Below are 11,225 nucleotides of genomic sequence, written 5' to 3' on the forward strand. Positions count from 1 at the left end.
GTAGCCCTAACAGGTTCTCTTTAGTTATATTTACTTATTTATTTATTTATTGCTTTTGGGGGTCACACCTGGCGATACTCAGGGTTTACTCCTGGCTTTGTACTCAGGAATTACTCCTGGCGGCACTTGGGGAACCATATGGGATGCTGGTAATCGAACTCAGGTCAGCTGTGTGCAAGGCAAACGCCCTACCCACTGTACTATCATTCTGACCCTTTTAAGTTATTTCTTTTCTTGGATTCTGGCCACAGTTGGTGGTGCTCAGGAACTATTTATGGCTCTGGATTTGGGGATCGCTCCCAGAGTGCACAGGGGCTCATGTGGTGCTGGAACTAATCCCAGTTGAATGCTTGAACCCCTGCATTATCTCTCTGCCTCCCTCAAGGATCTCTTTAAATCCCCCTGAGTCTCCGGCACCCCTTCCCAGTACACTACCCTTGCACTCTAGGCCTGGGGGTGGGAGGGCCGTTTCATGAGCCTCCAAAGAAAGCAACATGTGCCTGGGAAGCAGCTGCATGGAGGGGCCGGGCAGGGCCTTTGTGGTTGGCACACATTTGTGCGTGCATGTCTGGGTGCACGTATCTGTGTATGAATGCAACCATGCGACACTTATATGGCTTCTGCGGGCAGGGCTACCTATATGGCACCAAGGCTGATTCTCCTCTGTGTGGTGTGTCTATGTAGGAGTGGTGAACCCGAGCATGAAGGTGTGAGGTGGGTTGAGGCCGAGACACTGCACAGTGGGTTAGATACTTGCTTTGAACGTGACAAACTGAGGTTCGATCCCCAGTACCACATATAGTCACCTGGGTCCCACCAGGAGTGATCCCTGAGCACAGAGCCAGGAGATAAGCCCTGAGCACAGGTGGGTGTGGCCCCCAAAACCGAATAAAAATAAGAATAATGGGGGCTGGAGTGATAGCACAGCGGGTAGGGCATTTACCTTGCACTCGGCTGACACAGGTTCGACAGCATCCCATATGGTCCCCTGAGCACTGTCAGGGGTAATTCCTGAGTGCATGAGCCAGGAGTAACCCTTATGCATCGCCGGGTGTAACTCATTAAAAAAAAAAAATAATGAAGGACCCAAGGACAGAGTCCATGAGACACTGGCAGAGGACCTTCATGTTTGCTGTGGCTGAGTGAGCTGCTCTCTCGTGTTGCAGGCATTGGGGAGACCAGCAAAGGATCAAGAGCATGTGCATCTTTGGAGGGTTGGAATTCTGTACCCCACGGAAGGAGGCACCTCCCATCTCCCATACTGCCTCTTGCCAACCTCCTGCTCACCAGGATTAGGAAGCAGGTTCTGTGCATGGAAAAGGCAAAGAAACAAGGCTGCACTGGGGCACACAGACATGCTCTACAAGGTCAGACCAGCAAAGTGAACTGGCCGGGCCGGGGAAGGGTGTCCCTGGGGAGACCGAGGTGCCAGAGAGGGCTTGCTGGCCTCAAGGCCTTCCGCTGTGGCCACCAGCCTTGGGGGCCTCTTCTCACTGTTGCATGTGGCATCAGCGTTCTGGGTTCTGGAAGACGGAGAAGCGAGAGGAGGGGGTAGAGACCAAGCTTGGGCCCTCAGACCTAGAGAAATTGTAAGTCCTCCTACCGTGTGCTCACTGTCTCACCTTGTTTCCCCCACCCTGCCCACTGTGGGCTGGTACAGGGGGTCAGCCTGCCAGCGTCCCTGGGCCCTGCTGGTGTGGACACTCCATGTCTATTTCTTGGCTCCTTTCTGCAGCTTCAACCCTGAGGGCAGCGAGCCGAGGGCAGGAATTGGCAGGGTGGGAGCGGGGTGGAAGGAATGGAAACTCAGACCTTCTCCTCCTCCTCCCCAGGATTGGATGAAGGGGACTGGGTTTGGGGGGGAATGGGGCTCTTCCTCCTGCCACCCTTTTCACCCCTTCCAGGAAGAGAATGATCCCAGTCCCGATGGCCTGGGGACACATTCCACTGCTCCTGGAATGTGAAGGCCTTGGCAGACTTGGGGCGCCTTCATGGCCCCCACTACAGAGGGTGGGGAGGGAGTCATGTCTGTTGGTTAAGACCCTGAAGCATTCCTGGTTCAAGCCACTCCCCACTGCATTCCCGGGCCCCTCCAGCAGCGTGACCTCTGACCTAGCTGGGGAATGAGGTTGCAGCCCGGCTGGGGTTGGCAGCTGTGATGGGGGGTGGTCAGGAGAAGGAGGAGGGGGGGGATTCAAGGGGGAGGCAGGAATGAAGGGGAACAGTAAGAGACAAAGCGGAGTCCTTAGGGCACGGGGTGGGGGAGGGGAGACACCCCCCTACTCCGGTCTGCCAAGGTTCTAATTAGATCCCCCTGTTCCAGGAAGCAGCCTTTGCTGGGTCTGGGGCCCAGGCTTGGGGGCTGGGGGTCGGGAGTGGAGGTCGGGAGTGGAGGCCAGGCAGGCATGTGTGTGTGTGCTGCAGATAATTAGCAACATGATCCACTGAGCTGGCTGGCGCCACCAGGACCCCCTCGGCCCCCTCCAGGACCCCTCTCTTCCCAGGTCCCAAGCCCCCTTCTCCAGGCCCAGACAATTCCAGCCAGACTTGGGGAGGGGTTGGCGGAGGATGCTGAGGAGGTGGGTCTCAGCCTGGAGGGATTAGCTTCCCTGGCCCAGAGAAGGTCTCTAAAGTGCAAACAACATTTTTTCGCCCTGCAGTGGTATTTAATTACACATAAAAACAGAGCCATTACGTTGAAATGGAGCCCGGTTGGAATCGCTTAATTCAGGGCATGACAAATTGCTTTTCGAGGAGGCGGACTGGAGGCCCCCCCCAGGGAGAGACGGAGATTAGCAGCTTCCACGCTGACCTGGTTCCCTCCTTCTCTAGGCCCCCTAGCCAGCTCGGAATGCCGAAACCAGGGTCTGAAACCGGGGTCGCAAACTTCTTCCTAAAGACCACCCAAGCCCAGGTGGTGGGAACGGAGGCTTGGGGCATCCTGGAGTCTCTGTCCTGCCCAGTCCCTGACAATTGCTCCGTTTTCCCAGGGGGAAGCCAAGGCTATGCAGAGCCCAATGAGGACTAGGGCTCCTGGCCATTGAGGGCCAGGGAGGAGGAGGAGGGCAGGAGCATCAGAACTAGTCCGGGCCTGGGAGGGTAGAATTCTATAGAACCTTCCTGGTCAACCTATGGAGAGAGCAAAGAGTGCCACAGACTTCTGGAAGCAATTGGGGACCCAGTCTCAATCCCACATACCTGAGTGAGATCCAACCGCTGGACTTTCACTCCTGTGAACCTCCGTTTTTCCCTCTGTCCTATGGGGGTGCCCCATTCCTAGCTAAGAGAGTTCCTGCAGAGCCTGCCCAGCAGGATGGATGCCTGATGGAGCCTGGCCCACGGCAGTCAGTGTTTCTAGTAACTTTCTTCCCAGGACCTGATGCCCCTTTTGTAATGAGATCCAGCAGGAACCTGGGAATTCTAGAACTTTCTGCGCACAGAGTCTGTATTTACTGCCGTCCTGCCTCTTCTCTCCAGGTCCTTCCTTCCCTGCTGTTTCTCTTCTCTCCTCTGAAGTCAGGCTGTCTAAGCACATCTTCAAGGCTACCACATCCCGGCTGCCATGTGGGCCTGGGACTTAGACACATGGGTGGGAAGAGGCAGGCAGGGGTTGGGAGGGTGTGTGCCCTAAACATTTCCTGTCTCACCTCTTCTTCCAGCAACTGGCTCCAAATCCAGGCTCATGGGCTGGGGGAGGTCCACACACTGGAGGAGAGGCACTGGGTACCTTCTCTTACCTGGGAGACCAGAGAGATGGCCAGGACACCCTCTCTTGGGAGAGGAGAGGAGAGATGTGAAGGGGAAGTAGGGTGCTCCTCTGTTCTGGGCCACAAGAAACACCCTCTTTCTCTTCTCCTGACTCTCAAGGGTTTCTTTTGTTTTTCCACTCACGACCTCTTTATACCCGAGAAACAATCTGGGCCAGCGCAGCCAGGAGGACCTCGGATTCACGCCATGGTTGAGTTTGAAATAATTTTTGTCATTGTTCATTACAAAAACTTTTACTGTTGCCAAAGGTTCTGGGACCCAGGGCTAGATCGATAGTACAGCGGGTAGGGGATTTGCCTTGCACGCGGCCGACCCGGGTTCGATTCCCAGTATCCCATATGGTCCCCCGAGCACCGCTAGGAGTAATTCCTGAGTGCAGAGTCAGGAGTAACCCCTATGCATCGCTGGTGTGACCCAAAAAACAAACCAAAACAAAACAAAAAAACCAAAACGAACAAAAAACTACAAAGGTTCTGGGACCCCCACATTCAGTGACATATTCTGTACAGGGGGTTCACAATCCCCAATTTCAGTGCTAGTCCAGTGGCCTGGGCACCTTTCTCTAAGCCTGTGGGGGGGTGCTATGGGATGGACACTTGAGAACAAATTCTCACTGGGGCCCGGGTGGGCCACCTCCTCTGGAAGAAGCACCCCACCCTGCCCCAGCTGCAGGCTGACCACACCTATTCCCTAGGCTCCTGCAAGGCTCGTTCCCCCCCCCCCCTCCTTTTGGGGCTACACCCGGTTATACTCAGGGCTTACTCTTGGCTCTGTACTCAGGGATTACTTCTGATGGTGCTTGAGGGATCATAGAGGATGCTGAAGATAGGACCCAGATCAGCGCCCCACCCGCGGCCCTATTGCTTTGGCCTGTCCCACAAGGGTCCTAAGAATTTTCCCCCTTCCTGGTCCTCCCAGGGTAAAAAAGAGTTTCCAGCCGGGGGATTGGGGTGGGAGGGTTCCCGTCATTTCAGGCCTGGCAGCTCCCCCGCTGCAGATGGTTCTCCCGCCAGCCTGGCGGCCAGCGCAAATGCGTTACAGCTGTACCTCTATGCTCTGGCCTCCGAGAGGCCTCTGCAGCCTTGGGGGGGCGGGGGGTCCAGGACAGGGGCAGGATAGAGAACCAGAGCGGGGGGGGGGCTGGGGGTGGGGGGATTTGGAACAGAAGACAGCTGCTCCAACCCAGGTGGCTGAGTGACAACAAGGAAACCTGACCCTCTGCAAAGGGGGGCTGCGGGTTTCCGGGGGGCACCCAACCTCCCCCAACCCCTTCCCCACTGCCTCCTTTCCCAGTTCCTCTGAAAGGGGCCAGGAGCTCCTAAGTTGGGGCAGCAGGGAGGGGCAGGCAGCTTTGTCTCTACCCAGGGGAAATTGGATCTGACTGCTCAGGAAATAAATTCTATTTTCCAGCATCATGGAAGGTTAGTCTGACAATAGAAGTTTCTTTTTTTCCCCCCCTTCCCCTAAAAAAAAAAAAAGAAGAAGAAAAAGAAGAAAAAAACCTCCGGTCTAATTCCCCTTGGCAGGGCCATTTCCCAACTTCATTTCTCAGCCTCTGTTCCAGACCGCTCATTCAAAGTGACATGTGACTGCTGGGTGACCCTGGCCTGATCGCTGGCGGCCAGGGTCAGACCAGGCCAGCCCCAGTTGTGCTCCCAGGACCTGTGACCACCCCCGCTTCCAAAAAGAGAGATTCAGACATTTAGAGGCACGCACTCCTATAGCCCAGACCCTGGGCCTGGAAGGGTTATATAAGTAAAACCCTCCTAAAGATCCGTTTTGAAAGATCTTATGTGGAGAGAGTGGAAGCGGTCTTCAAAAGGAGAAAAAGGTCCCGCAAATCTGGGCTGGGAAGGGGCCTTCTTGTAAGGATCGGGGAGGGAAGGAGAACAGGGGTTAGTCTTCAGCTGTGTTCCATGTAGATTGTGGTCACTGGGAGCCGGACTCTGGTGGTCTCTGGGGGAGTCAGGGCACTGGCAGAGAAAGGGAGAGTCAGTACAATTCAAAATGGAAGGTAGGGAGCTGGAGCGGCAGTACAGGGGTAGGGCGTTTGCCTTGCATACGGCTGACCCGAGTTTCACCCCAGGCACTCCATGTGGTCCCATGGAACCCAGGAGCCTGCCGGGAGTGCTCTCTGAGCATAGAGCCAGGACTAAGCCCTGAGAACTGCCAGGTGTGGCCCCCAAACAAAACAAAGCAAAAGTAGAGGGAAGTCTGGGGTGGGGATGAACAGAGACTGCTAAATGTTAGAAGGAAAGGGAGAGTTGGATCACCCAAGGGAGTGGGTAGGGCCGGACAGGGCTGAAGAGTGGACAGGGTTGGATAGTGACTGGGACTGGAGAGTGGGCAGGGCTGGGTTGGGGGTGGGAGGGACTGCAGAGTGGGTAGGGCAGGGTTGGGGTGGGCGGGGTGGGCTGGAGAGTGGGAGGGACTGGAGAATGGGAGGGGTTGTGCTGGAGAGTGGGTGGGACCGGGGGAGGGGGTGGGCTGGAGAGTGGGCGGGGCTGTGCTAAGAGGGGCGGGGCTGGAGAGTGGGCAGGGCAGGGTTGGGGGTGGGCGGGGTGGGCTGGAGAGTGGCCAGGGCTGGAGAGTGGGCAGGGCTGGAGAGTGGAAGCGGTTGTGCTGGAGAGGGGGTGGGACTGGGAGAGAGGCGGGGCTGTAAAGTGGGCGGAGCTGTAGAATGGGCAGGGCTGGGTTAGAGAGTGGGCGGGACCGGAGAGTGGGCGGGGCTGTGCGAAAGAGGGGCGGGGCTAGAGAGTGGGCAGGACTGTGTTGGAGAGTGGGCGGGACTGGAGAGGGGGCGGGGCGTGAAGATTCGGATTGAAGTCATACTCAGCAGTGCCCCTTAATTACATAGATAGAAACAGAGGCAGGAAGGTATCGGTGAGTGGTTTGACTGTAGGCACAAATGAGGAGGTGGCAGAAGTGAACTCAAACCAAATGTTCTTTTTGCACCTCCTCCCCATGGTGGGAAGGGGCGAGGTGGGACTGGTATCTTTGAGTCCCAGAATGGACTGCGGCTCCTCAGGCACCAGGAAGAGGTTAAGTAATGGGATATCTTGTGAGTAGAAGAAGAAGGTCTCGATGGGAGGGCAGGGTGGCAGATTATGGGGAGGGGAAGAGCGGTGTGTGCCCTCCAGAATGAGGGAGGGAGGTGAGAGCGTTAGCATGCTAGCATAGCTAGTTGAGCACAGGCTTTGTAGGCAGGAGGCCCGCGCTTGTGCAGCATCCCTGGGTATGACCCTCCAAACCCAAAAATCAAACAGAAAGACCAGAAAGAGGAAGAGCAGCCTGGGCGAGGGGTGCGTGCATGTGTGTGTGTGTGTGTGTGTGTGTGTGTGTGTGTGTGTGTGAGCTTGCACTGAGACAGAATCACTGGGAGAAGAGAGATTGCATCAGGGGCACAGTGGAGCAGACACTGGGAAGCGGGCCCACAAACTGTGGATGGCTGTGACCACTGTCACCATGTAGGTAGGTCCCCTGCGCCCCTTCCTAAGGCTGTCGCGGGGCAGCTAACTTCATCTCCTAATCCACATTCCAAGGCCCCAACAGAGGGTTAATAAGGGCACTTACATGGGTCCCCAGGGGTCAGGAGTCAGGAGATACCATCTGGGAAGGCTTCCAACACCTCCCTGCAGGGGCCCGCCATGCGCCTGGCACCATTTCTGGGGCCATGGGTGAACAAGACAAATTGTCTTTTCATAGCCAGTCCTCCCCCCATGGTGCTGGTCTGACTCTGGGAAGTCAGGGTCTCCTGGTCTCCTAATGGACACATGGATGCCATCAGCCACATGCTGCCTCCATGGCCTCTGGGTCCTGAGGCTCCCCACAGCCTTGCTTTTGTGGCTGGGAAATTGAGTGTCCCTGCAGAAAGGCCGCTGCCCTAATCTCGCTTGTCGGAGGCAGCTGCCACCCAGTGGGTCCTGACTATCCAGACTTTTAAATTTTGTTTTCTTTGCATTGGGTTTTGGACCATACTCAGCAGTGCTTGGGGGCTCCTCCCACATCAGTGCTCAAGGGTCAGCGAGGTGTTGGGCACCAAATCTGGGCCATCTCCATGCAAAGCCTGGGTTCCAGTCTTTTGAGTCATCTCCGTGGCTCTGTGATTTCTAATTTTTGATTCAGAAGAGGAAAGTGAGTGTGTGTGTGTGTGTCTGTATGAGTGTATGTGTGTGTGAATGTGTGAGTTGTGTGTATGTATGTGTATGAGTGTATATGTATGTATGTGTACATATGTGTTTATATGAATGTGTATGAAGGTATATGTGTATGTGTATGTGTGTGTTTATGTGAATGTGTAGGAGTGTATGTGTGTATGTGTATATATGTGTGTTTATGTGAATGTGTGTGAGTGTATGTGTGTGTCTGTGTGAGTGTGTGTGTGTGTGTGTGTTCGTGGTGTTAAAGCTGAAGGCTGTGGAAATAACATCTCTCGGTACACACACTTTCTCCCATCTGAGACTCCAGTACTCTGGGTTCTGTGCTGTTTCCATGAGAACTCAGCCCAAGTTTGCTGAATGAATGAGTGAATAAATGAAGGAATGAGTGACATTCTCCCTTCTCCACCCTCGTCTCATTCCCCTCCCTTGGTTCCCTCCTTGGGCTGGCCGCCCTGCCTCCCCAGGCCTGCTCGACATTTCCCTTTTGGCAAGCCTGGGCTGGGGAGAGGGAGCATGACTGAAACTCCTTCCAGGAAACAGTTGTAAAATAAGTCTCTGCTGGCTGTCAGGGAACTGGGCTGGGAAGAGGACTGGTTTTACTGGGGCAGAGGGACACTGCCTGGCCAGGACTGGGGTGGCAAGGTACACGTTTGGGGTAGGGTCCTACATGAAAGCGAGCTATGAATATACTTTCACCCCCTTGTCCACACACTGAAGCCCTGATCGCCGTGTGGCTGCATTTGAAGACTGAACTGTTAGAAAGCAAGAAGGTCCCCAGTGTGGGGTTCCAACTCAATGGGATGGGTGACCTTATAAGAAGGGGTAAAAGATCTCGCGCATGCCCCGAGGAGAGGCCGTCTGAGGACACGGTGAGGTGGTGGCCATCCAGAGCCCTCACCGGAACCCAACCAGGCTGGCATCCTCCTCGCAGACTTCCAGGCTCCGGAGCTGGAGGAAACAAATGTCTGTTGTTAACCCACCAAGTCTATGGTATTATTAGTTCTTTAATGGTAATCTGAGAGGACTAGTGGGGGTGGGGGGAGGGTCCTGATCCATCCTGTCCTTTGCCATAGTCCTTCAAAGCTCAAGGCCCAGGCCCAGTTGGTTCTGGCTGCAGCCTGTCTTGGTTTGAGAGCTCTTCTTCCTAGACTTTTTAGCTTATTTGGAGGCCAAACGTGGCAGTCCTCAGGGGCTACTTTCTCTGTGCTCTGGAGTCACTCATGGTGGTGCTTATGGGATCTGTGCTGTGATGATGGGACCCGGGTCTCTGGCATGCAGACACATGCTCCAACCCATTGGGCCATCTCTCTAGACCGCCATTTATTTCATCTGAACTCTCAAGCATCCTTTCTCCCCATTCCTATTTCTGCCCCAAAACCATGGTTCTAAAGCAACAAATCTGTCAGGAATGGGGCTGGAGAGACAGCACAGCAGGTAGGGCATTTGCCTTGCAAGCAGCCAACCCAGGTTCAATTCCCAGCATTGCATATGGTCCCCTGAGCATTGCCAGGAGTAATTCCTGAGTGCAGAGCCAGGAGTAACCCCTGTGCATCACCAGGTGTGACCCAAAAAGCAAAACCCCCCCAAATCTGTCAGGAAGTCCCAGGCTGAAACACTGCCAGTATTTCCCGAGTGTTCCCTTGTTCTCTGCGGGATGAAGCCCAGGCAGGCTGCCATGTGTCCACCTGGGTGGTTGGACAGTGGTCCTGAGTCTCACTTCATTCCTCTATGGACCCAAGAAGCATTTATTCCCCCAGAGACTCTTAGCTTGGACCCCAGACTCCAGGGCCCGACTCCTGCCTCTTTCTTCTCTCACCCTCTCCTTTGGGTACCATATTATTTTTTGTGACTTGGGTCACACTGGGCTGTGCTCAGGAACGACTCCCAGCTCTGTACCTGGGGAATTGCTCTTGATGGTTGTGGGACCATGCAGTGCTGGGGATCAAAGTGGGATGGGCTGAATGCCAAACAAGTGTCTTAACCCCTGTAACCGTTTCTTAGGTTCAACGTGTTTTTTTATTTTATTGGCTTTTTGAGTCACACCTGGCAATGCTCAGGGGTTACTCCTGGTTCTATGCTCAGGAATCACTCCTGGCAGTGCTCAGGGGACCATAAAGGATGCTGGGGAGCGAATTTAGTTTGGCCGTGTGCAAGGTACCAAATTCCCTCCCTACTGTACTATCACACCCTGGCCCCTGGTTCTCCCGAGTAGTGCTCAGAGGGCTTCAGGCTCACTACTACTGATAGATGGTTCAGTGCAGGGGCTGGAGGGTGCTTGGGCACCGCAGTCCTGGGGACCACCAGGGCCACCCCAGTGCTGGGTAAAGTTTCCAGGGCCAACACAGTGGTACTCGGAGGCCTCAGGGTAACACCTGGTAGTGCTCAGCCGGGATGGCATTCAGTAGTGGGTTGAATTGGGCGTCTGCACATGTCCTCTTCCATGTGCATGGACACAGACTCCCAGGCTATACGGGACCCTCTGGAACTGCAGGTGAGTGTACAGGGGGGACAGCTGCCCCAGGTTCCTCAAGGACTCAGTTCCACATTCTCAGATCTGCCCCTGCAGTCCTGCCTTGGGCCTCAGAGCTTCGTCCAAAGCCAGGGACACCTTGGTCCCTTCCCACGACTCTGGGAATGTGGGGTCTTGGAGCTCTCTACTTCATGGCACCCCCACCTTCAATCCCAGCTGCAGCTGGATCTGGAGAAGGGGGGGTCTCTTCAGTCCTGGATCTGGGAGCAGCTGCTAATTCTGTTCCCTTGGCCTGGGGTGAAGAGAAGGGGCCGGGCTGGAGCGATAGCACAGCGGGTACGGTGTTTGCCTTGCATGCGACCGACCCGGATTCGATTCCCAGCGTCCCATATGGTCCCCCGAGCACCGCCAGGTGTAATTCCTGAGTGCAGAGCCAGGAGGAACCCCTAAGCATTGCCGGGTATAACTCAAAAAGCAAAAAAAAAAGAAGAGAAGGGGTCACGATGGGTTCAGGAAGAGAGTTTCACCCCTTTCCTCTTGCCTCTTAGGTGAGAGGCAGGGCATCTTATGGGCCAAGTGACTTGTGTGTGTGGGGGGGGAGGAGGGAGTGTGAGGGTGGATTTCGGGGAGGCTTCAGCTATGGTCAGTGCCCAAGTAAGCTGTCTGCTGTGGGTGGGGGCACTGGGGTGTTGTCCCGCCAGGACACAGCCACACCCTGCCATGTCCAAGCCTTCTGTTCAGGGACACCCTTGTGTGAAGACAGAAACTCTTTTCAGTTTTGAGGGGGCCACACATGGCAATGCTCAGGAGTTCCTCCTGGCTCTCCA

Source organism: Sorex fumeus, unplaced genomic scaffold, assembly GCF_029834395.1.
Source record: "Sorex fumeus unplaced genomic scaffold, SorFum_2.1 ptg000063l, whole genome shotgun sequence".
NCBI classification, from domain to species: domain Eukaryota; kingdom Metazoa; phylum Chordata; class Mammalia; order Eulipotyphla; family Soricidae; genus Sorex; species Sorex fumeus.